The following is a 24934-nucleotide window of genomic DNA, read 5'->3' as shown; positions in this document are numbered from 1 at the left end:
AATCTAAATTTTAGATGATAACCTAATAACTGGAACAAAATATAATGTAATGTGGGTTGTTAAATAATGAAATCAATTGGGTAAGTGTAAATGAACTTAGTCTATTTGTTTTCCTTTATATGCAGTTTTAAATTATATTTTAAAAGCATAAATAAAACCGTATATTCTAAGAAACTCTCTATTGTTTATTAAATAATATGCATGATCACCTATTTCTGTGGTTTTAAATCTCTCTCTACACACACACAAACACGCACACATGTATAGCTAAAGAGACAGCTTAAATTTTCCAATAAAATTTCTACTTTGGCCTTGAAAATTGCTGTCTCATTTAAAGAAAGAAAATTTGTGTGAGAAGAGGCAAATTCCCTAGACCCTTCCGCAGAGAGATGAATTCAGGAGGTCTGGTGTTGGAGCACAGGAATCTGAATTTTAAGAACTTGTGGTAATTTAAATGATGATTGAGTGTAACCACACCTTGATAAATATCACACTGTTTCAATTCCTTGGTGAGGTCAGTTTTGTTTTTTTCTATCACCAGGTCTTTGTTTTTAACTGTGTAGTAGGGATGATAAAAGTATAAGTTTCCTCATTCCTGTGAAAGTTAAACAAGAAATAATGTGCATAATTAGCAAAGCAGCAAGCATATAGTATGTGCTCACTAAGGATTAGCTTCTGTTTTAATTAGTCATTTACCATTATGGCAATGTTAACATTACAGTATCACCTATTTATGCATTCATTCCCCTTTTGTATTATAATTTCCTGAGGGAAGAGAATATTTCTTTTCTGTATTTGTACCTCTAGAACCTGGCTTAATGTCTGACGTGTCATACATGCTCAGTACATTTGTGTCGAATGAATTAATGAACTTAAGTGTACACACAGAAAATTATCAAAGTTAGCAGGAAGGATATAGAGTAAAGTAAAAGGCAAATGGGATATAAAAGAACCAAGTGACAATTTGAGATAACAAAATGAGAGAATGGATGCCCTGAGAGGATGGATGCCCTGAGGCAATCTTGCTCTCATCTCCACTCATAATCTGGTTCAGTGCCTATTTGTTCCCTCTGGTCTGGGTCAGCATCCTCATCTGCTCATACAAGTGGACCGCATTCAACTTTGCAGCTTCATTCTGCTTCTGTTATCTCTCCTTTACCACCCTTACTACCTATATTTGCTGTAATATGGATTTTGTTCCCCTCTACTGAAATAATTATGTCTTATTAGACCAAACATACTACCATTGTTCTTTAAACCGAGTGCCTATTAAAAGCACAGTAATGGAAAATTTCTGTAATATAATAATTTTACTAGAAATGTTTCTGTAATTTTATTTCTTATTTAGTTTTTTATTTTTTCCTTCCAAGAGTATTCTCTATGATACTTTCTTAGGGCACAAGTACAATTAAAACATTTATTAAAATGCATAAAAATAATAAGAGTATCTATTTACATAACACTAAATTTCCTCAGTTATAGGGAAATATTAAAAGTATTTCATACATAAGCCCTGTTTTAAAACAAAATACATCTTAATTTTAAATATTGCCCCCAAGCAACCTTAAATATTGTGTTCAAAATTCAAAGAAAATCTATAGATTAATACATGCATCTTAAAATAATTAAGGCATTTACATCATTTGGGTATTTTTTTGGTTTGCATTTTTTGGCTGTGCAGCATGTGGGATCTTAATTCTCTGACCAGGGATCGAACCTGCGCCCCCTGCATTGGAAGCACAGAGTCTTAACCATCGGACCACCTGGGAAGTCCAAGGTGTTTACATCATTTGGAATGACAATGAAATTTTTACTAAGAATTAGAGTTTGCATCTAAAAACTTTAGCAGTAATAAAGTATCTGATAATTTGAGTATGTAAAATAAGCTACGACTTAATAAATTATTTTTTATTGCTCTAAATGATGAATTGAAAGAATTCTTGGAAATTCCCAAAGTACTCTCAAGTGTATATTATAGGCCAGAAATATAAATTTAATACATATTAAAAATGATTTATTGAAATTCTCATCTTCCCCTCCATGATGACAGCTGCTGGAAGGAGGTAAACTTGAAATGTAGCAACTATTCAATCTCTCTCACAAAAATATTTTTCAGCTTTCTCTATATATATTTTTGTTGTCATGTTTATCACTGTAACTAATTTATTTCAAAGGAGACTACTTGATTTTAATATTTAGTCAGCAAGAATTTCCTCAATGTATATTTTTAGAGGATATGATAAAATAAGGCACTGAACATATGCATGTCATATGCATGTCATATGGCAGATTCAGCTTCTAAACCAGCTCCCAGATATTAACACAAACAGAGTTGAGTGGGCAATCATACTGGTGACACTGTGATGCAATGTGGTGGCACATTAGTTAGGCTGTGAAACTGCATAACAGATGCAAAGCAAAATAAGCACCTCAAAAGTGTAAGCTAAATATTACCTCTAGATCATCTGAGGATGATTTAAATTATGAACAGGACAAAGTTATGTTTAGAGTAGGATTCATTCATTTAATACATATTTATTGAACAACTACTATGTGTCAGGTGCAATTCTGGGTGCTCATCAATCAAACCTAAAATCTCATCATCTCTGTTCTCAACAGAGCTCACTGTTTAGTGACTGACTACCAACATATCAATAGTTTTTTCCTCTCTTTAACTAGGGATAGGATGACCAACTCATGCCAGTTTTAAAAGTGACCTCCAAGCTAACAGAGTCCAAAATTGTAAGAAGAATAATCAGCAATTCTACAGGTAATTTTCTAGGTCCTACATCTTGATTCTCAGACCTGTGCATTCTAGTTCTTTGAGAAACAGCATCATATATTGGCTGCTAGTTCAAACTATGTTCAAAGCTAGTTCAAAGCATCCTTTAGGAGAACATCCTGAATTTTATAGAGAATAATGTTACAGAGTGAAAAATAAAAGAATTTGTTCAATTACTACACTGCCCTACAATTGATGTAATGGTTTCAATTCTCAATAGCCAAAAATAATTAATTGTTTTGAAGACACTTACACTGAAACCCTTAAACAGTTGGCTTGGCTTTCTTAGATACTTAATATACACAGCTGCACTGCCACAAGATTATTCCTGTGTTCACATACAGTACAAAGAAGAATCTGGACAACTTCTCTCCCCAGCCCTTGTAGAACAGAAGTACAGGCCAGACATATGGGCTTAGAATCCAGGGGGGTACTTAGGTCTTTGGAAAACTTCCCATCCACAGTGAATGTACCAGTATCTTGTTAGTTTTCACCCTTTTTTTGTTTTTTTTAATCCTCTGCTGCTATAACACCTCTCCATTTCTTTCTTCTTTAAAAAAAAATTATGTTTATCCTCTCATCTGTGGCTTCTTTTTAGGCCTGCCAGTGGCAGTCAATGATACTCATAGGCTTTGTGAATCTTTTCAAAAAGGTTCATATTAAAGAGTATTAACTGAGTATGATTGCTCAATTTCATGCTGATTATCATAATCTCTCCATATATATCCAAGTGTATTTTATGGCCTATTTCCTCAGCTTTACTGACAGCAGGAAATTTTTGGTGAAATTATGCTACCTTGGAATATAATATGTAAGCATGTATGTAATGTTATATGTTTGCTGCCCACTTTAGGTAACAATTGATACATTGCATTAGTCTAGTGGCCTATCAGACTGCCCAGGAGGCTGTCAGATAAAGCAGGCCTCTGTTAAATCCACACTGTAAAAGATAACTTTCTATCATTGTCCATATAATCCACAATCATGCAATAGAAACCTGTGGGCAAATTATGGATTACTCTACTACATTCTAAAGCTTTAGTTTTACCATTTCTTCACTATTATCATTAATTTATAAAACATTCAGTCTTTACAAATTGTTGTTTGTATTTTCTTAAGAATGTATGTTTCTTTTAAGTATTTTTTTCCCAAATCCCACAAATGTAAATGTAAGTCTTAGTTCTGATGGATCTTATACACAGCCCATAGGCAAGTTATTTTAACCTTCCCAACCCTCAATTTATTTGTTGATTAAAAGAAGAATAACTATAATAGCTAAATGACAAGCAATGATGGTAGATTTCCATACTATGCACCACCACCAAAGCAAGGATGTTGGAATCTTCTCTAACCCACACACCATCACGGCCTCTCTGCACATCAAGGAGTTCAATCTTGGTTCGGGAAGAGGCACAGAGTGTATATGAACACTGGACAACTCAGTCTTGAATACAACAGAGTCCTAAAATATTGACAGAAATGATGCACTGATGGCTCTAGAAGTTCCTAGCCTGCAAATGAGGAGGACAGCAAATCAGACTCAAAGAGCAGAGGTTGGTATATAGGTAGATGATTGGCTTCCAAGCATTCCCTGCAGGGCTCTTAGAGTTGATTCCTTCTTTTCCACTTAGCAACACCACCAGGTCTTTAGATCCCCTTCCCAACACATCCTATTCTCCAAAGTTAAACTCTTTTCCTTTCCCTCTCTTGTTAAGCAAATGGGGCACAGACAGAAATCTTTATATTCATGTTAAGTAAATGTAAAACATAATTTATTAAGAAAATATGTACAATCAGAAAAGCAACCTTGTGTTAACCATCACTCCAGTTCTCATTTTCAAACATAGCAGCAGGCATCGGTGAGGTTTCCTTGTAATGGACATACCATGGAAAGGGCTCCTGGGGTGGGACTATTTTGATGCTGCACAGACTTGTAGGGACAGGTGACAAGGAACACCTGCAAGATTATAAATGTTCCTAGTTGAGGAACTGGCCTTGTTTGAAAGGTGGAGCCTCTGAGATCAGCAACTGGAATCTGTCATTGTTTCCTTGAACTAACTCAATCTGTTTCTGCTGAAACAGATTTTTACTCAGGTTCTGGAAGGGAAAGGAAATGAGCCTCTACTGGTATCCATACTTGTTTTTCCTCACTATTATAGTTCATCTACCTCATTTTCTATCTGTTGAGGAAGGAAATGGGAAAAGGAGTATCATCAGTATATTCTGAGATTTTATTTTCAATCTTCTTTATCAACGTCCTTTGATTCTCAAGAGCCTAATTAGATTTTTTTTTTTTTTTTTTTTTTTTTTTTTCGGTATGCGGGCCTCTCACTGTTGTGGCCTCTCCCGTTGCGGAGCACAGGCTCCGGACACGCAGGCCTAGCGGCCATGGCTCACGGGCTTAGTTGCTCCGCGGCATGTGGGATCCTCCCGGACCAGGGCACGAACCCGTGTCTCCTGCATCGGCAGGCGGACTCTCAACCACTGCGCCACCAGGGAAGCCCCCTAATTAGATTTTTTAAACATGACCAACAGTAGTTCCTTTTTAATTGCATTCCTCTATAGACAATGTTTAAAGGGGCTAAAAGTTCTGGAAACAAGGAAAGCATGAAGATAAATACATCAAGATTTTATCTTGCTATTTCTATTTCACAAAGTTTTTCTTGAGAATTAAATGAGATGAAGTATGTAAGGCATTTATCCTAATGCTTATTAAGCACAAAGTAAGGGCTTGATTTATTGAGCTTCATTTCTGTAGCTATTAGTTACAAGTCAAGTTTGTCATGAAATGTCCCTTATATACAGAAATTTAAAATGAATACAATAGCACGTTTCAGGCTCATTTCAATATAGCAATTTGGTAATAACAACTTCTTTAAATTCAACCACTTTAAGATGATTTGTTGATTTGAGGTGCATCTGTTAATTATCAAATAAAACTGGTTTTGTCATTCAGCCTCTAATACTGGTATTTAATGTCACTGAACTGTATGGAATATATGGGATGCAACATAGAAAAATTAATAAACAACTTAAAACTGTGTATTGGCAATAAACAAGACTGATATGCAAAGTAAATCAAAATCTAATTTAGTAATAATACTTGTAATAATAATCTATGGGTTTTTAAGGATTATAAATTAGATATATCTAATACCCTTAAAAAGGTCCTAAATATTAGGAACATTTAGTCTCATTTCTTGGGAAAGGAAAGTAAGGGTAGGAAAAAAAAAAAAAAAAAGCAAGATCTTTCCCACCTGAAATAAGTATTAAGCATCAGGTTAAGAATAATAATAAAATGATGTCTGAATTCTATGCACATACATGCTTTTTTCACCCATGCTCACTATTTCCACATGAGGGTTGAAGGTATCCAAAATATACACACTATATTAGTCAAGGTTCTCCAGAGAAAGAGAACCAATAGGCTAGATGGATGAATAGATAGATAGATAGATAGATAGATAGATAGATAGATAGATAGATCGATCTAAAAAGCGATTCTATTATAATATATTGGCTCATGCAATTATGGAGGCTAAGAAGTCCCATAATCTGCCATCTGCAAGCTGGAGACCCAGGAAAGCTGGTACTGTAGTTTGAAAGTCTAAGAACCAGAGAGTTGATGATTCCAGTCCAAGTCTGAAGTCCTGAGAACCAGGAGCATAGAGCACAGGAGAAAATCAATGTTCTCCTTCAGCCAGTTAGGCGGAGAGGAAATTCAACAGTCTTCCTTCCACTTTTGTGTTCTATTGGGGCCTTCAATGATTGGATGATGCCCATCTCCTTTGCTAAGTTCACCCATTCAGATGCTAATCTCTTCTGCAAACACCCTCAAAAGCACACCCAGAAATGTTTAACCAGATATCTGGGCATCCTGTGTCCCAGTAAAGTTGACACAGAAAATTCACACACCAAACCTTAGTTCCTCTATTAGTAAAATAAAGATGATAATAATAGCTATGTAATATGTGACAAAGGTAAGTGTACCAACTGTTTGGGACCACCAAAGTACTTGTGAACTACTTTAACTGTTGTATTAACTTCACAGATGTTTGAAACTGGGAAAGTATATGTAAAAAATGTTTCAGGGGCAGATCAATGGAGAAAAGTTATTTCAGTAGGAATGTTGGGTTTTTGTTCTACCAATTTGAAGGGGAAATATAAGTAGGCATATGTACCTAGTTTATCATTATGATAGATAATATTTTTTCTTTAAGAACATCAATTCTTAAAACTTGCAGAGTTATACTTAGATAAAATGACATAATTACTGGTTTTACACAGAAAATAAAAATGTCATGTTATTTAAAGGTGGTTGTAGGCTATTCTGAGTCATTACATCCAACTCTGAATGACACCATGTATAGGAAATTCTGGGCATTCTGTGGTGACCACAGCAACTTGTTATGGGATGTAGCTATGTGCACAATGCCAACAGGACCTATTTTTGACCCCTTGTGAACATTACCAATTGTCCTTTCACTAAGACCTTTCATTTCTAGATGAGGAGACACAGAATACATACCCCAAACCCTCACCATTATAGAATTTGGGGCTTTGTTTAAAGATTGATTCTCATTCTTGGCATATTCTGCACTTACTATTGCACTAAAAGGGATCCTGCAGTCTTAGCATTAATAGTAGTGTTAGTGTCTTGTAATTGCTCTCATCCTTCCCCAAACAGTGGCCCATAAAACAAAAACAAAGAAGAAAAAAATTATATAAGCAATAATAGATTAATATGAACCATTTATTCAATGAGAAGGCCCTCTCTTTTGAAATAGGTGCTTGAGCAGAGGTGACACTAAAGTGAAATTCTGCACTCTAGGCCTCCCTACGTACTGCCTGAAGAAGACTTTCCAGTGTCTCTCTCCTAAATCACATTTGATTGATGAGATACCATAGTGGAGTTGGAATGTTGTGATGAGATGTTTATGTGAGGTTTTGAGAAGGCTAGGCCTAGAAGAAGAGAAGGTTTGTATTTTTAATTATACAGTGTGAGTATAATCTGAGCACTAGAGTGATCAAAACTGGGAACTTTCAGAAACTCAATGGGTTCAAAAGCGGGGTGAGGAATAAGAAAAGTAAGAAGGCAAGCTTCTCATGAAGCTGTTCACTGAAAACAGAGCTAAGAATAAGTTCAGGCTAGACCCGAGGAAAAAAGTGAATCGACTAAAGAAAAGCCAGAGTCAAGGGCTTGTCAGGATCCTGGACAGCATCAGAAACAGAAGGCTCTGGCAGGAAACCATGGAAGATTATTGGTCTGTTAAAAGCTAGTTGTGGGACATGAGCTGTGAACCTATAACCTATATAAGCAACTTCTGCTTGGAATGTTGTCTGTGCCCCAAGAAGACTTTATTTTGAGACATGTAAAAGCATGCTGGGTATCAAGAGGAGTTTCTAGGGGGAGGATTTAACCTACAAGTCTTTTTAAGCCCTTTAAATAGGCCTGCAGTTGTGGCTCACAGACAGAACTATGTGTCAAGAAAACAGATCCCAGCCCTAGATCTGTTACCATCTGCCTAAGCACTTGTGGTTGTTATTAAAACTTTATGTACTACTTTTCTTATCTCAAAATTAGGAAATTCTTTATTGTTCTAAAATGTCATCATTCAACATCAAGTCCAACTATTGTCTGAGTATAAGGGGGTGGTAATTCATTTATGCATATATGACAAATTCCCCTTCAATTTCCACCTTCATTCCCGCACCTGTGAACCAGTAGGGGATATTTATATGGCTTAATGCAATGCAGATTCCACCACTGGTCGTTTTACAGTTGTTAGAGTTGTCTAAAGAAAATTCCAAATGATAAATGATAAATTACAAATTGATCCTTAGAAAGCAATCTCATAAATCAAGGGTCAATAGCATTAAAGACCTTAACAAGGAAAATAAGATGAAAATTGTCTTCTTGATTTAAAATAGGTTAGAAGAAAAGGTATCTAATTTCAAATTGGTGCTGAAGAAACAGTATTTCCTCTCTATATTTCATATATTCATTCATTTATGCCTTCATCTAACAAATATTTATTGAGCACCTACAATATGTCTAGGACTCTACTAGGCTTTGGTGATAGAACAGGGAACAAAGCAGACAGAGATCTCTGCACTATTGCAGCTCACATTCCAGTGGAGGGTTGGGTCAGAAGATAATCATAGAATATGGAGGGTGACACACATTACAGAGAAAAATAATACAGACAAAGAGGACAGGGAGTGGTTATGAGGAGTGGGAGATGCCTCCTTTTACACAGAGCCATCAGGAGATGGGATTTTAAGAAAGGAAGGTAACCTGGGAGTCTGACTTCTTGAGATGACTGAAGTATCCCAGAGTAAATGACATAATTGACATAATCACTTTAGTTCTGATGATCTCACAGTGGTCATTCTGGTGAAGCTGTGAGAGGTGGGGTGAGGGAGCAAGACTCAGGGCCATGCTGGAAGTGTGCAGAAGTCCAAGTACCTCCCTATCCTGCCAGAGTTGATGTGAAGGCTCTTAGGGAGGTACAGGCACTTCTGAATGGTTTGAAAACACTCAATAATCAAATACTTGAATGGATAGGGAGAAGGTAAAAAAAAATTATACTTAAAGTTATTTAAATCAGTTTAATATTTGAGGAAAAAAGAAGGACATTTACAAATGTAACTATTGAGAGACTAGTAGGAGGATAATGATTCTTAAAACTTTCACTTTAAATGATGTATATACTTTGAATTTAAGTCAGAACTAATGTAAGAAATTAGCAGGCAGGCTTTAAGGTATTAGAAGCTAAACTCTTTCTGCAGGAATGCAAGTTTAGTGAACATGCAAATTTTTATTTAAAAATAGAGTAAGCGTGAATATCTGTTAGGATTTTTAGCAAGGTCTAAGAAACTTCAATACAACAACATAAAATGTACATTTAAAAGAGCACATGAGGATCCAAATCTCAAATCTACATGTCCTTTCTATCCACAGAGGGAAAAAGCACATTAAACAAGACTCCTACTTCTCCCCAGAACTACTATTTATTAACACTACATGTGGACTAATTTCTAGTAACCTGAAGGAAGTAATCATGGGATCCATATTTAATATTTATACTGATTTTCAGCTACCATTGAGAGAGGTTTTGAAGACTTTAGAAGGATCGGAGTGACAACATGCAATTTCCTGAGTAAAAACAGGGAAGTAAAAAGGTTTCAACTCTCCTACTTCACTGTTGACATTATTCACAAGAGGAAATATTTTGGGGCAATTTAAGCAATAAACTAATCAACTAAACCAAGCAACAGATTTATTGAGAAGCCCGTACACAAATGAACAAGAAAACAACAAAACAAACAGGCAAACAAATAAACAGAAATACATATAGATGCACACACTCACACAACATAAAAATTGCCCCTTTTTTTCATGCTTTCATGCTTAGGTATTTGATATACTCTACATAACACTTTTCCAAGTTCTAATTAATGTTTTGGTCCTTTGTGAAATTTCGATTTTATGATATGATTCGGTATAAAAGGAAAGGAAACTATGTTTTAAAAGTTAAAGGAGTATACTAATATATATTTCAAATCTTCCAAGATAAAATTGGCTTTTATGTTACCTCTCCACTCTACATATCACAAAGTTGTTTTTAAAATGATGAATTACAGCTCCATAGAAAATATGTTAGATTTTCACACAGAGATCATTCCACTAATGTGATTTAGTCAAAAGATAGTTCATCTGTTGTAGTCAAAAAAGAAATGACAGATTGCTAAAGGATGAAATTTTGATTAATAGGAATGCACACATGGCTACATAAAAATGATTTTTTGAGAAATCTAAATAAAACTAATAGCAAAAATATTAAAAGACACAAGAAAATTCAAATTTTAAGAATTAGTCTGTACTTGATATTCAGGATATTAACTGCAATTTCTATTTTTTAACTATTTTAAACCTTTAATAATTGTGACTGTTTAAAGAACAGTGATAAAGAATAATGATAAAAGTTTTAAGAAAGTATTAAAACACCAATTTCTTTCCTCATGATTGCATTCTCCTTTTTAAATTTTGCATAAATTATTATCTTGCTTCTCCTTATAATTTTACCATATCTGTAAGTGCTAAACAATGTATCATTTAGTTTTGCCTGATTTTGAAGATGGAATCATACAGTATGTACTCTTCTGTTACTTTTATTTCAATCAACATTACATTTTTGAGATCCATCCACATTGTTGTATGCAAGTTGTTCGTTTTCACTGTCATAGCATTCAATTATATGAATATACAGTAATTTATTTGTTAGTTCTGTCAATAAACATTTTGATTATCTGAGGTTGCTTTTTTCGTTTTTACTTATAATTCTGCTGTTAACATGCATATACCTTCTGGTACCATGAACAAGAGTTCCTCTAGGGAATTTATCTATGAGTGGGATTTTAGGGTTGTAGGGTACATGCGTATTTAACTTTATTAAGTAATATCAATTTATTTTTCAAAGCATTGCTAACTATATCCCTACCTACAATGTATGGATCTTCCTCTTTCTTCACATCCTCACCAACACTTAATAATGAGGAAAGCTAAATGCTGACAATCTTACAATGTTAAATCAAATCTTTTCATTATTAATTAGCACCATTAATATTAATAACCCTAAGCATCTTTTCCCTTGTTTATTAGACTTTAGTGTTTCATTCATGAATTGTCTGTTTGTACTTCCTGTCAATTTTTTATTGAGTCATTTTCCTTTTTATTTGATACATTATGTATTCTGGGTACAACACTTTGTCAGTCATTAGCATTACAAGTGTCTTTTCATAGATTCAGCTCTGCCTAGTAACTTTCTTTATAGTGTATTTTGATGAGCAGTTGTTCTTAATATTAAGGTATTTTAAATTAAGATTCATATGTTGAGATAACTTTAGATTAATATGCAGGTGTAAGAAATAAATAGAACAAATAGAATAAATCCAAAGAAATACATATCAGAACACATAAATAGTCAAAGTTTTGAAAATGAAAGTCTTGAAACCATGAGAAAGGACACCTATCTACAAGTCAAAAACAATTCAAATGACAACAGATTTCTTGTCAGAAACCATGGAGTCCAGAAGACAGTGGTACAACATTTTTTAAGCACTCACACATTGAAAGAAAAAAAAAAAAACTGTCAATCTAGAATTCTGTAGCCAGTGAAGTATCATTCAGGAAAAAAATCAGCAATCAGTAAATTTTCAACTAAAGGAAAGCAGAAAACAAAGAATAAAATGGCAGACTTAAGCCCTAGCATGTCAACAATTACATTAAATTGTAAATAGTCTAAATATGCCAATGAAAAGACAGAGTAGAAGAATGAATTAAAGAGCATAATTCAACTATATTATTTCTATATAAAACCCACTTCAAGTATAATGACATAAGCAGGTTAAAAGTAAAATGAGGAAGAAATATAGCAAGAAAACATTATTCAAAAAAAGCAGGAGTAACTATATTAATATCAGATAAAGTAGACTTCAGAACAAAGATAACCAGAGACAGGGAAGGGCATTTTATATATATATATATATATATATATATATATATATATATATATATATATATATATATATATATATATATATAGAAAAGGGCTCAATATACCAAGAAGAAATGACAATTTTGAACAGCAGATTTGCAAATTATATGAGGCAAAAACTGATAGAACTGAAAGGAGAAATAGAAAAGTCCACAATTATAGTTAGAGACTTCAATACCCTACTCTCAACAATACATAAAACAACCAGACAATCAACTAGTGTCATATTTTATACAAAAACTAACTCAATGGAGAAGGTGTGGAGAAAAGGGAACCCTCTTGCACTGTTGGTGGGAATGTAAATTGATACAGCCACTATGGAGAACAGTATGGAGGTTCCCTAAAAAACTAAAAATAGAAGTACCATTCCACCCAGCAATCCGCTCGGTGCTTTGTGACACCTAGCGGGGTGGGATAGGAAGGGTAGGAGGGAGATGCAAGAGGGAGGAGATATGGGGATATATGTATATGTATAGCTGATTCACTTTGTTATAAAGCAGAAACTAACACACCATTGTAAAGCAATTATATGCCAATAAAGATTTTTAAAAAAATAAACTAACTCCAAATGGAATCACAAACCTAAATGTAAATGTGAAAATTTATATGTAAAATATACAAAATTTTTATTTAAAACCATAGGAGAAAATCACTGGTATCTAAGGCTAGTCGGAGTTCTTAGACTTGATTCCAAAAGGATAACCTATAAAAGGAAAAATTGATAAATTGGGTTTCATCAATTTTTTTTTAATTTGCTAAGTAAAAGGCTCTGTTAAGAGCATGAAAAGACAAGCTACAGAGTTAGAGAAATATTTTCAGAACACATATCCAACAAAGAACTGGTATCTAGAATACATAATGACCAAAAAAACTGAACAGGAAGAAAAATATGCAATTAGATAATGGACAAAAGATATGAAAAGACATTTCACTGAAGAAGCAATATAGATGGCAAATAAGAAAAATAAATGATGCTAAATGTCATTATCCACTAGGCAAGTGCAAATTAAAATCACAGTGAGATAATCACTACTTACCTATCAAATGGCTAAAATAAAAAATAGTGGAATACCAAATGCTGGTGAGGGTATGAAGAAACTAGATTACTTATACATTATTTGAGATTGTAAAATGTTATAGCTACTCTGGAAAATATTTTGGCAGTTTCTTCAAACATTCAAGTGATATACAACCCCAAAATTTCACTGCTAACCATTTACATTAGAGAGATAAAAACTATGTACACACAAAAACTTGTACAGAAATGTTTACTCTAATTTCACTTATAATAGTGAAAAATTAGAAACAACACAGATATCCTTCAACACACAGATTCAGAAAAAGAAATGTACTGTTTCACACACCAGCCTAGATACCTCTAGAGAACTAAGCTAAGAGAGAAAAAGCAACCCCCAAAAGTTATATATTGTTTGATTTTATTTATAAAACATTCTTGAAATTGAAAAAATACAGAGCGCTTGAAAGCATAAATTAGTTGTTGCCAGGGATTACGGGTTGGGGAGGAGAAGTTTGGTGTTGCTATAAAAGGGAACATTAGGAATCCTTGTGTTGTTGGAACTGTGGGGTTTTTTGTTTGTTCTTATTTGAAGTGTAGTTGATTTACAATGTTGTGTTAGTCTCAGGTGTACAGAAAAGTGATTCAGGTATATATATATACTTTTTTCAGATTCTTTTCCATTATAGGTTATTATAAGATATTGAATATAGTTCCCTGTGCTATACAGTAAGAACTTATTTATCTATTTTCTATGTAGTATAATATATAAAACTGCTAAACTCCTAATTTATCCCTCCCCTCTCCTTTTCCATTTGGTAACCATAAGAACAATAATAAATTTTATCCTCAATATCTTTTGATTATATTTATAGTAAGTGGCATTTTTAATTGCATCTTCTAAATTTACTTTCCTTATTGAAAAGCAATTAACTTGTGTATGGATCTTATATTGAGATAGCCTGCTAAACTCACAAAGTATATATATATATAGCTATATATATTACTATATACATATGTATCACAGAATTGTGAATGAATCCTTATAGGATAGCATTATACTATTTTCCAGGTCTTTCCATCTTTCTCTTCTAATTCATATCTCTTAGTTTCTCTATTCTGGATAATTTTTTTCATAAATAGATATATTAAAATTCAATAACTTTTCTTTTGCTTATGTTTAATCATTGTTTAGTCCATCCATTAAACTGAATTAAATTTTTAATTTTTAATTTCTAGAAGTACTGTTTAGTTCCTGTTCAAATCTAACGGAATTTGAATACATATTGGAATTTTCTCGCTCTTATATTATTATATTTTTATTATTTTAATCATATCAAACATACTTATTTTATATTCTGCATCTGATTTGTCCTATATCCACAGTTTTTGTGGGATTGGTTCTGAAGGCTTTTGGTATTGTTACTCTCAGTCATGGTGGCTTTTCCCTCACATATTTAGTGCTCTTTGTGATTTCATGTTTTTTAAATTTTACCTGTGGCATATTTTTTTCTTTAGTACTAGGTTTATAGTGTTAATTTGCCTCTATCTGATGGGTAGGAAAAATGTTGGTATAGGATCTCTTTATAATTTTTGTTTAAGGTTTTCAGACAACACAGCCCATGGGATTATCTCCCCAAAAGTCCGTAAGTGTAGGCTAGTAGTTAGGAATTTTCAAAGGATTCTTTTTCTTTTGCTTCCTTCAACTAGACTCAGTGTCAAATTAGGCAGACATTGCACTAGATAGATCTGCAGGACATGGGCCTCATGTTTATAGTTGTATAGGTGATGGGCGCAGCCTCCTCTCACTTGCAAAAGTTTACAATGATCTGACCACACATAAATTTAATGCTTATCTATATTCGCACATACAGTTTATTCAGCCACATGGTTATCTATAAAAGAGTTCAAATTCTTCAACAATGTCCATTTATCTTACAATGATGATGTTTGACTTTATCTGTTCTATTTAACTTTGAATTTGATTTTCTTATTAGTGGTTTGTACTAAACCTAATGGGTCAAAATTTTAAAGTCAGAAATGATTTTAAACTCATCTCTTTACATATATTCTTAATTACAAGATTAAATGATGTTTCCTAAATGTCAACCTCATACTCACCTTTCACTCCAGCCTCTTCCCTCAACCTAAAATACTGTCCTAACCTCATACTCCACACAGTTCCACTTGGTAAAAATCTAATACCACCTCAAAGCCCAAGCGAAACATGAAATTCAGTAAGCACTCCCTTACTGTCTGCTCCCACAGTCACACCATGCTGCCAAAGTTATTTATTTTATTCATATATTTTAAACATTAATAAAATTTATTCATCCTCATTTCAGTGTCAAATCCATAATTAAATACCTGATTAGAGAAATCTTGACCTTTCTTGTTATATTGTAAAGTAACATGGTATAATCTGTTTTCTCAGATGAGAAAGTTAGTATTTAAAATATTATATATAAAGTAAACAGAATCTTTATTTCAAAGCAATGAAAAAGGACTAATGGCACAAAAAGGAAATTGATGAAGAATGACTTGAAGTAATAACTATGTAACTTAAAATCTCAGGGTATACATTTGGGGAATAGTTTTTTTTTTTAATACAATGCGGTTTTGAAATAACAAATAAATAAGACTTGGATACAATTCTTTTCAACTATGGCTCTGAGATGTACACTACTTTGAATGTAAAAAAGTTATGTCTTAGAAATAGATTAGAAGAACATGAATTAATGGATCTGATAAAATTACACTAGAGATGTTAATATCAAGAAGTAAAAACCTATAAATCACTCTTCAAAGGTGTACAGACGTTATTTGGAAAATGAATTATGCACCACACAAGTAAACACCTGAAGGAGAAATATAAACTGGGTGCAATTTAATTGATTATACCAATCTCATCTCACTGTGACAAATATAGCAATGGTTTTTCATTAAAACTTATAAAAGAACTACAAAGGTTACAAACAGTTCATAGCTTTAATGTTCCTTCATTATCCACTTTTTTCACCTTCTTCTTGTACTTCTTTTACATTTTAAACCATATTCATTTAGCATTCGGCCAAAAGAAACAGCAAGGCTCTCTTGAACCTGCCACCAATGATTTATTAAGCTCATTTTCTATTCATTTGTTTATAGATCAAACGTAGAAAGAAAGGCTCAACACTACTGAACATATTTAATAAAAAGCACACACACCAATTATTTAAACTTTGCATTGTGCTAGGTTAGACATTTTGGAAGAAAGACAATAATTACACATAGGCAATTGCTTTGATATAACCTCTCAAATCAATACAGCTACTTAGTACAAGGTAGGCATTTATGTATGTTTAGCATTGGCATTCTTTCCAAAGTATGATATTTCAGGTAAATGTGCTTTATTGCAGACATAAGAAAGCAGATAAATGAACTTCTTATTGACAGTCTCTTTCTCACTTGCTAGCCTTTATAAGTGGGATGTCATTAATCTCCCACTTGCTACAACAGCAGTCTCCAAATTGTTAACCATGAAGCCCATTAGTGAAAAGTTTTTGTTTTGGCTACTCTACTTTATAATTTACAAATAATACAATGCTCTTATGTAGATTTTAAAAAATAAAGAGTTTTCCAAAGTAGAAATTTTAAATGAATGTGATAAACACTAGCAAAAGAAAGACCTAATTTTCTTTCTGTAACTTTTTGGATCATCTTGCTTACTCCCTGAGGTAATGCATGCACCATTCTAGAGACCATCATTCTAGAAAACCTATGTGTCTCTGTGAGACACCACATGTAGTATATCTACAGAATGTAGGTAACTACAGTAAGTGCTTTTCTGGTACTTTCCCATAGAATCAGGAGGTTTTTATTAAGTAATCTTCACATTTAAGTAAAATGAATCTTTAACAGCATTGCCACATAATACTTTTTTGCCCAGTCATAAAAGCTAAGGTCTCACCAATAGCTGGTATTCCAGAGTGAAAGGAGTAATTTTAGGTCCAGCATAATTATGGAATACTCTACACATTCCAGCCTATTTTTCATTGTATCATTATTTTTTATATAATGATTGATTTTTCCATTCTAAAAATAAGCACAGGATATATGATCAAGCTAGGCTCCCGGGTTCTGGTATATTTAACACTCACATGTGGGAAATGAGTAACAAAGTTTTGTCATTTACGTGGTTTTACTGTTGGTTTCAGTGGTCCAATATGCAAAATATTATGAGGAGCAGTGGTCAATTGTACCTGTTTCCATTTAACAATGACAAAAGTGATTCTATAAGTTGAACTACTATAGAAGTACACCTGCTTAGAAATAAGTTTAAAAATTCAAGTTATCAAAATCTAAATTATCAGAATAAGGGGCTTTTAGCTGTAGCTGCATTTCCACTAAAACCTCCCAAAGCTGTGCATTCCTAACAAGTGGTGGAATGATAAAAGCGAGTGTCATGTAGACTATTCCCGCATCTTAAACCCAGTGTCCTGTGTCAGGGTTTCATGTTACTAATGCTGCTTTTTTCATGATAAAAGTAGATCAATGACTCTGTGCAGGTCATATGTCTTAGAGAGACCAAGATCCCTCTGATGAGTCCTTGATATACTATTACAAGGTCGATGTGATTACTAAAATATACAGAGAAAATGAGGTATTTTAGCAAAAGAGAAATACTGATTTCTAACTGCATTTTGACATCTACAATGCAAAGAGAACCAGAAAAAAGAGGGAGCTTATTGTGTTTTATGACAATATATCACTGTATTCCGAAATCCAATTGTGACCATGGGATGCTCCTTTCATACAAGTTCCTTGCATGCAAGTTTTGAGGCACCCACATAAGCAAAAAATGCATTGCATTAGACACAAATAGATGTGAGAGTTAATTGTAAGCTTGTGGAGGCAACATAAAATCAAGGAAACAATGATTTTAGCATGCAAACAACAAGATGTTAGTATGATATTATGTGTTCTATTAAATTTTTTAGGAAACACCTAGAACCCTAGAATCTTAGAATTTAAAAGTCAGTGGGTGCATCAATTTAATTCAATCTTCTTTTGTTTTTATAGATGAGGAAACTGAGGGCAGAGAGGTGAAATGTCTTACTCAAGGTCACAAAGTGAGATAGCACAGAACGTAGACCAAACCCCTGGCATCCTAGTCCTTAGTCTAAAATATTCTATTACCCTACCTATAGCACATTTCTTAGACTATTAAATGATATTATTTTATAACATAAAAGTAATTTTTTTATTTTAACAATGAAAAGCCACTTGAAGTCCATCTTGGCAAACAAGGTTGATACTTTAAAGTTGATACTTTAAAAATTGCTCTAACTATAAAATAATGAGAATAATTTCTTTCTTATTATCTTACTTTGAGAGGAGCTTCAGAACAGAAGGAATCAACAGAAGGAATATAAATATAAAATCAAATATATGAAATAAAAATATATATTAATAAATGTATATAAAATATATATGTGATTATATACAATACATATATATACCTATACATGTACATATATACACATATGCACACACACATATACAACATTCATGAATATCACATTCATTTGAGTGATTATATTTCTATATTTTCAAGAATCAGGTTTTATTGTTTTATAATCATTGTCTATAAAATAATAAATGATGAGTCTGTGACATATTGAAACACAGAAAAATATATGGCAAGGCAAATTAGGTTATTATTTACAAAGGAGAATTTACCAGAGAAAAAATGAGGAAAACTGATAAAATAGAAGATTCTCCTCCTGATTAGCAATATAAGAATCTCAAAACTTTTCAAATGAAGCAATTCTTAGAGCAATGCTTCACTATACTACAAATTATATTTCTAAAATTTCATAACTATGATTGGTGGGAGCCTTCTTGCCAAAAATGAGGCATCTTTAGCAAATTGATAGATCTCTTACATGCACAGCAATTTTGAGGAAACATGAATATAACATTTCTGCAGTTTGTTTCACTATAATATTTTGATACATTTTATTTTAATGTCAGCTCTGATTCCTTCTTTATATTACAGTGAGATTCATGGCTGCCTTGTTGGAGAATCATAAGCTTTGTTATTGTCCTGCCTTTGAAAATTAAAGAAAAATTTGTTTCAACTGGAAACTCTCAACAGAAAAGAGTATGAAAAAAATATTGCATACATGTATTGTGTGTCAGAGGGATTGTATCAGAAAAAATTTTCTTTGTAAAGAAATCTAGGTTGTTCAGGTGGGGAAATATTATCTTAATCTAAAGACAACATTTCCAACAGGTGAGTGAAAATCATAAATTAACCTTTACAGCTTTGTGTTCCAAAATTATATAAAGGTGATAAAACAATATTCAGATAACATTATCACAAAAGTAATGTATCCCTCCATGAAAAATGAACATAACAGGGGAGTGCTGTTAAGACAAGTGAGCAGCTGCCAAATCCTCCAGTGACACTGCTTGTGGACATTGTCCTCAATCCATTTTGCATGGTCTCTCAGCATTTAATGTGCAGAACATTCACATTTGCTGGCCCAATGCTTTTCAATTACATCCCTTTGCTTGGCCTGATACTAAACATGCCACAGGGTGACAGGCAGAGCAAGATGAAAAAGACTCCTATTCCGTCTCACTTTTCCTGACCTGCTGTGCCTCATGCTCAGCCCCCTTTTCGACCCTATTTTATGCTAGAAAGATCACAATCCTTGTGGTGCATTACCCTGAAATTTCTTCAAAAATGTCCCAGTCCCTAAATTGGTCTCCATTCAAGAAAGATATATATCCCTATCCCCTAAGTGACTAACAGATCTTTAGTTCTCTTATCTATAATTTCCATCGAATATGACCAGTACCAGGAAAATGGTATATTGCCAAATGATTGGAGCACTGCATATAACATCAGTAGTAAAAGCAATACATTGAATTCAGAGGATCCAGATTTTCAAGAGAGACTAAATGAATTATATATGTCAGTTAGTCATACTGTTCATTGATTTATATTTTTAAAAATTTAATAGGTACTTTCACATTTGACCTTTAAATCAATGGACATATAATCTCTGGTCATGGATTTCTTTCCCTTGGGAAAAGAAAAATTATGGTACATAAAAATAATCATCAAGAATATTATAGTTATTATCAACTGCTCTACCAATGTAATCAAGTATTCATCTATTTATTTTTATGTGAGAAATTAAAGCACAAGTGTTGTTAACCATGTAGCCCATATTAACTAGAAAATCAGAAGACTAAACTGAGATTTATCTCACCTTCAGTACTGGCCCTAATAGCAACACATGGATAAATGTTATGCTTTACAAAGCTTTATTCTTTTTCTTGAACATAGCAATACAAGCTTAGTTTCTGAAACAGAATTCTAAAGTTACTTTCTTGCTTATAAGCTATTCAGAGTTCAATCTTAAGGCATGATATTTGTTTTATTTCTCTGGGGGTATGCAATGATCCCATCTAATTAATTAGAATTCATTATATTAGAAATTAGGGGATAGTTCTTCCTTTCTGAACAAGATCACATAAATTCTAGACTCCCTGTTCTATAGGGATATTATATAGGGGGATTCTATATCAAACAATGACTAGGATTTTTAGGTTATAGAATATTTTTGCTTTTTACTCATCTTTATGTCTCTATGCGGAATCCTAAATATTTTAATTTTTATTTTTGGTTAATTTTTTTGGGGGTGCATTGGGTCTTTGTTGCTGCACGCGGGCTTTCTCTAGTTGCAGTGAACGGGGGCTACTCTTCACTGTGGTGTGCGGGCTTCTTTACAGTGGCTTGTCTTGCTGTGGACCACAGGCTCTAGGCGTGCGGGCTTCAGTAGTTGTGGCACCAGGGCTCAGTAGTTGTGGCTCGCGGGCTCTAGAGAGCAGGCTCAGTAGTTGCGGCACACGGGTTTAGTTGCTCCGTGGCATGTGGGATCTTTCCCGAGCAGTGCTCGAACCTGTGTTCCCTGCATTGTCAGGTGGATTCTTAACCACTGTGCCACCAGGGAAGACCTTAATTTTTATTTTTAATCAAAAAATGTTCTCTGACCCTCAGTGAGAGTTGGGAGTCCCTATAATCAACACATGATTTGGGAGGTCCTGACAGAGCTTTTGGAAGAGTGCAGAAAGGTGATAGAGAAAACACTCCAGGCATTTAAAATTTTTTTCTGTATTGAAATGCATAATTGCTTTGTGAAGTTTCTAATGTGTTTTGCTTTGCAAACCTACTATAATATGTATTTCTTAGGAGCCACTTTTAGCCTCTATGAGGCTCAACTTTAGATTAATTTCTAGAATCTAACCGTCTTTCTGTTTTATATAATACTCTAATTTCAGATGATTTATAAAGTTTTATTATCAGAACATTTTGCAGTAATTTATTCACAATTTTGAAAAACTGGGATAATTTAGAACAATGTATGCAGAATAATCAAATTTAACACAAAAATATATTGGAAATTTAAATTCTAGAACTATCCATTAAAATAGTTATTCAATACCATTCTGCTTAACAAATTGACAAAATTAAATAAAAAGTTAATTCACAATGTTAAATCCATAGGAATTTTTATACACTGAATGTGAACTGAACAATACTAGAAGTCAAGAAACCAGAATGCTATTATAGTGACTGAGAGGTGGAATTATGGGACTTTTAATCTTTCTGCTTTTCTTTGCTTTTCAAATGTTAAAAAACCATGAATTGATAAGTTTATTAAATTTTATTTTAAACATAATACAGCTGTTATCTATGGTAATTCCTTGATTACAGAATCTTTTCGAAATGATCATTCTTTGGGCAGGAATAACCAATTTCTGCAAGTCATCCCAAGTCAGCATAGTCATGGGTCACCCCCTGTGTGCTCTTCCCACTCTTTCTGGTCCTTGATGCCCTTCTGCTCCCAGAAGCCGCCTACTCTTGTAATGAGGAGAAATTGGACATGTTGGTGACTAAGTGAGCATTTTTCACTATAAATTATTTCCAATCAAGGTTCCATCTCAAACTAATATTAGGCCTTAAATCAATCAAGACTTTCACATTTAGTTTTCTAATTTCTCACTGTGAAATTTAAAAACAGCTTTCTTATTGAAGGATTTAATAATGAGCTCTGCTACCAAAAACAAATGCATAAGGTAGTGTTTCTACCTCAAGAAATTCATGCTCTGGCTAGAAAATTAGATACACTAAACAAATAATTACAAAATGGTGTGAAAAACGTCAAAACAGATGTCTATTTAGAAGTGCTAAGTGAGCACAACAAAACAAACTATTTTACTTAGGGAGTGTGTGTAAGAAGATGACATTTGGGAAAAAGGAAATACAAAGAGGAGTGAAATAAAGGAATTCTACGCAGCAGGAACAATCCAGGCAAAGGCACAGAGGCTCAAATTCATGAACCATGTTTTAGGGAACAACAAAATTTTTATCGACGAGGTTGGTGGAAGAGGAAGCTAAAAATTAGTTTTAGTTTGCTTCTGATGAATTGGTATAGCATGCTAGCAGGCTGACTTTTGCGCTATAGATAAGAGAACAAATATACATTTTGGAGGTAATCACGGAACAAGGTCCTTTAAAATCTCAATACACATTATTAAATGAAGTTTGCCTATTGAATTGAAGTCTTTTAGGTGTCAATGAGAGGCAATAGGTCCATGGTGAAGACTAGCCACAGTTCCCCAATGCCTATTCACTGTGTTCTTCTGTGTAGCAGTAGACACATTTATTCACAGAATCCTTGCTCTCCTATGTTGAATGAACTGGGACTAGGCAGATGATTGCAATTGTGGCAGAAACTGAAGCCTTATCAGTCCTGGGGCACATGTGGCTGATCAGTCCATTGCTTTTTGATTCCTACCTCATGGGAGTTGTTGTCGATATTTTATCTCATGATAACCACATGATTCATGTTTTAATAATTTGATTCCTTGTTTTGGTTAGTATTAAGTGTCATTTTGGTTAAATAATTCCAGTCAAGAGAATATTCATAGCTCTATAAGAATTGCAGTATTAATTTAAAGATATTATAGAGAAGCTCACCCAACTTTCTTTTAACTGTACCATTAGTTTAGATAAAGTAAGTTTCAAAGTTCTGTTTACTTCTATTCTTTGATTATGGGTATTAATGGGGATATATATATATATATATATATATATATATATATACACACACATATACACACACATTACATATCAGCATAAAATTGAAGTGACTGAATAAAATCACCTTCTTACCCTCCTACCCAGTGTTACTAATTCATTCATTCAAAAAATATTTATCAAGCATTATTCTAGGTCAGGTAATTTTTCACCCTGGAGAAATATCAATGAACAGAATGAAATCTCTGTTCATGTGCAGCTCTAATGAAGGAGACAGAAAACAAACAAATACATAAACATATAGCTCAACTCATAGTAGTGGTAAGTATTATGAAAAAAATAAAATCAGAATTAGGGAATCAACCATGCATGGGAGGGAGGGCTATTTCAGATTGAGTGGTCAGGTAAGACTTCTCTGATGAGCTAACATTTCAACTGTGTCGTAAATGGCCTGGTTTGCAATTTTTTTAAATAATACTGAGAGTGAAAGAAGGGAAAAAGGCATTAAGAGCATTACAGAGAGCAATTATAATGCTATTTATTCTATAGAATAAATGATGGCAAAGAAGGAAATCTAGGAGCTCTTGCAGAGGTCTGGTGATTGACAATGAAAAAGTAGTGGGGACAATAGATGGGAAGTCTGAGAATTGCTGGAGCCTAATAAGTTGGCTAGAAAAATGGGAGGTGCTAGACAGCACAGACTGGTTGAATTCAAGGTTTCAGAGATAGTACTGTTATTTTTAATTTTCAAAGGCTTCATGTTTATTTATTGAACATGTAGGAGACACTTTCACCACTCCAAAGTTAAATTACATATGGCCTAATTAGAATATCCATAAACAGAGGTAGTAGTCTTATTGGTGATTATATTAGTCAGGATTCTCCAGAAAAATGGAACCAATAGATGATTGATAGATAGATAGATAGAAATAGATGTACAGGCATTTCTTGATATCCACAGGGGATTGGTTCCAGGACCTACCACAGATACCAAAATCTGTGGATACTTAAGTTCCTTATATAAAATGGTGTAGTACTTCCATATAATCTACACACATCCTTCTCTGTACTTTAAATCATCTCTAGATTACTTATAATAACTAATACAGTGTAAATACTATGTAAATAGTTGCTGGAGCACAGAAAATTCAAGTTTGTTTTTTGGAACTTTCTGGAATATTTTAAAAGATATTTTTGATCTGCAGTTTGTTTGCAGAACCCTCAGATAGGATAGCTGACTTTATAGATTTAGATATAGACAGATATATAGATAGATAGATAAAGACATAGATAAGAGATTTATTCTAGGAATTGGCTCACACAGTTGTGGAGACTGAGAAGTCCCACAATCTACTGTCTGCAAGCTGGAGAACCAGGAAAGGTGTGGTATAATTCAGTTTGAGTCTGTAGGTGTGAGAACCAGGCGAACCATGGGTTAAGTCCTGAAGTCTGGACCTCCAATGTCCTACAGTAGAAGA

The sequence above is a fragment of the Kogia breviceps genome, chromosome 9 (assembly GCF_026419965.1).
Source record: "Kogia breviceps isolate mKogBre1 chromosome 9, mKogBre1 haplotype 1, whole genome shotgun sequence".
Classification (NCBI taxonomy): Eukaryota; Metazoa; Chordata; class Mammalia; order Artiodactyla; family Physeteridae; genus Kogia; species Kogia breviceps.
Note: the sequence above shows the minus strand (reverse complement) of the source record.